Source organism: Marmota marmota, unplaced genomic scaffold (genome assembly GCF_001458135.2).
Source record: "Marmota marmota marmota unplaced genomic scaffold, marMar, whole genome shotgun sequence".
In the NCBI taxonomy this organism is placed as follows: Eukaryota; Metazoa; Chordata; class Mammalia; order Rodentia; family Sciuridae; genus Marmota; species Marmota marmota.
Genome location: NW_026000142.1, coordinates 22,188,115 through 22,190,798, shown reverse-complemented (window position 1 = coordinate 22,190,798; position 2,684 = coordinate 22,188,115). Strand labels below are relative to the sequence as shown.

The following is a 2,684-nucleotide window of genomic DNA, read 5'->3' as shown; positions in this document are numbered from 1 at the left end:
GGGACCCTATAAGTTGATGATATTTTATTGTAAGTGCCTCTTCAGTTGGTTCTCCAGCACCAGGGGTATTTTGTTTTGTTTTGGCGAGTGTCCCATATGCCCTGTATTATGAAAACATTCTTATAGAACTTTCCTTGCTTAGATGTAGTATTTCTAAGGATTTCAAGGGGCCTAAACCAGGTTTACATTTAATTTCTCTGCCTGGATCCTGCACAATGTAAATAATATACAATACTTTCCCTTTATCTATGTTCTAGGACTCCCAATGGATGCCTGAAACCATAGATAATATATACATAATCCTATATATACTATGGTTTGTTTTTGTTTTTTTCCAGTACATAAATATCTGTGATAAAGTTTAATTTTCAGTAGTTTCTCCTTATCCACAGTTTTGCTTTCCACAGTTTCTCTTACCCATAGGTAACTGTGGTTTGATAATATTAAGTGAAAAATTCCAGAAATAAGCAATTTATAAATTTTAAATTGTATGCCATTCTGAGCAACATGATGAAATTTTTCACCATCTAGCTCTGATCAGCCCAAGATGGGCTATCTGTCCACTAGTCACTTAGTAGCTGTCTTAGTTTCATCAGATTGGCTTTTGCATTATCACAGTGCTGTATTCGAATAATCCTTACATAGTAGGCAAATGCTACATCACCATGCCTATATCAACCAGTTCACTTCATCTCATCAACTAGGCATTGTATCATATCACATGATCAATAACAGTGAGTACAGTACTATAAGATATTTTGAGAAATGTACATTTTCACATAACTTTTATTATAGTATATTGTTATAATTGTTCTTTTTTACTGTTATTAATGATCTCTTACTGTACCTAATTTAGACAGTAAATTCAGATATAATACAAGCACTTGGTGAGGCTTGGGACTTTAATGTCTCAGAGTCGATTTGTATTTCTACCCTTTTCTCTGGTTCCTTTAACTGGTGGATGTAATTTTTAGTTCTCTTTATACAGGTGAGGTATATCTTTGATGTTTTGAGCTTTATGCAGGAAATTCAGTTCCAGCTTCTTGTGTCTGGAGGGATGAGGTCATATGTTCTGTAACTGGAAGTATTAAAACAGAGCTCCAGGACCCTGAGCATTTAATTGTGTGTGACTCCTGCTGAGGACATCCTCCTCCTATTTTTTCTTTGGCTTTGCATTTCTTCTTTAATTCTGATATGTGGAAATTTTCTTTTTCTAAAATGTAAAATTTGTCATTTCAATATTTCAATTCTGTTTTATCCAACATCTCCATGTATGTTTTCAGGGGTGCTTGATGAAGGGATAGATATATTAGTCCAGTCTGTCATGGTACCAGAATTTCCACTGTAGATGCTCTTTATCCTTGTGTCATTCCTAACAATCCCTATTTCTCTAAGGCGCGTTGCAGTTTCTGAATTAATCCTCCCAACAGCTCTGAAAAATAAATATTGTTGTTTCCATTTTACTGAGGGGAAAACTGAGTGTAAATTTTAATCCTAGCTTTTGGACCATGAGTCCAGCATGTTTCATAGCTTGGATTTTTTACATGGAGAGATTGTCTGTTCTTGACCTTGTTGCAGCTCAGTTCCAGTCCCCTCCTTGTCCCTATCAGTAGCTCTTTATCCCAGGCCCTCTGAGAGGCTGTCCTTCTGTCTAATCAAATGCAACCCTTTGACTCTAATGTTCCCACTCTTGTTTCCTCATCTGTCTACCTTATAAGGTAATGGGAAGGATCAGGTGAGAGGATTATGTGAAAACACTCTGCAAACTGAAAAGTGCTATACAAAGGAAATGGGTACAATAGCAACAGGGGGTACTGGGACAGTACACAATAGGAAAGCAACCATTTAATGCCTTCCAAAGGCCAGGCAGTGTATACTGTGATTTAAACATCTAACTTAATCCTGTAACAACCTCTAATGTTCCCACACTGTGCCAGCTCTCTCTTACCCAGTTTAGCCTCTGTGGAAATAAGAGGGGTACATAATGGGAATAGGCCAGGGGAAATAGAAATAGAAAAGAATAAATAGGGCTCGTCCGGGATTTGAACCCGGGACCTCTCGCACCCTAAGCGAGAATCATACCCCTAGACCAACGAGCCACTGGCGGTTGCATCTGGCCAGATGTGTCTTCCCTGCTACATCATCATCATTATAGCAGCAATGATCATTTGTGGTCCTAGGAATGGCCTCTTTTCTCCTTCCAGGCTGGCTCCCAGCCCAGGCCGGCAGCACTCCAGCAAGCCTTGCTCCTGGATTCTCTTCTGCTCTTCCCCAGCCCACAGAAGTCACACACACACACACACACACACACGCCTGCCTCTGCCGTGGGGCTCCAGGCATATTTATTCATCCACATAGGGTTGGTGAAAGAAAGGCATGAAAGCATCTGGACCAGGATAATTACCACTGTCCTAGGCAACCCCAGGGCTGAGTGAGTCTGTCTAGGAGCTTTCACAACAAATTAAGAACCATCCTTCTTTCTTATCTCATGATTAGACTACCAGAAAAAAAATTCTCCACACTCTTTAGACTCTTAGATGAGGACACAGAAGACTGTCGCAGCTCACCCCTGAGTAGGTGACATTTACTAAATTACTCTTGTTTCCTCATCTGTCTACCTTACAAGATGAGAGGATTATGTGAAAACACTCTGCAAACTGTAAAGTGCTATACAAAGGAAATGG

General features: G+C 39.6%; 1 non-coding gene across 1 annotated transcript; it reads right to left on the bottom strand.

Annotated features, from left to right (window-relative positions):
• Positions 1 to 2,027: 2,027 nt before the first annotated feature.
• On the bottom strand, positions 2,028 to 2,099 carry Trnap-agg. Its single transcript has one exon. It is a non-coding gene; the product is annotated as a tRNA-Pro (tRNA).
• Between the last annotated feature and the right edge of the window lie 585 nt (positions 2,100 to 2,684).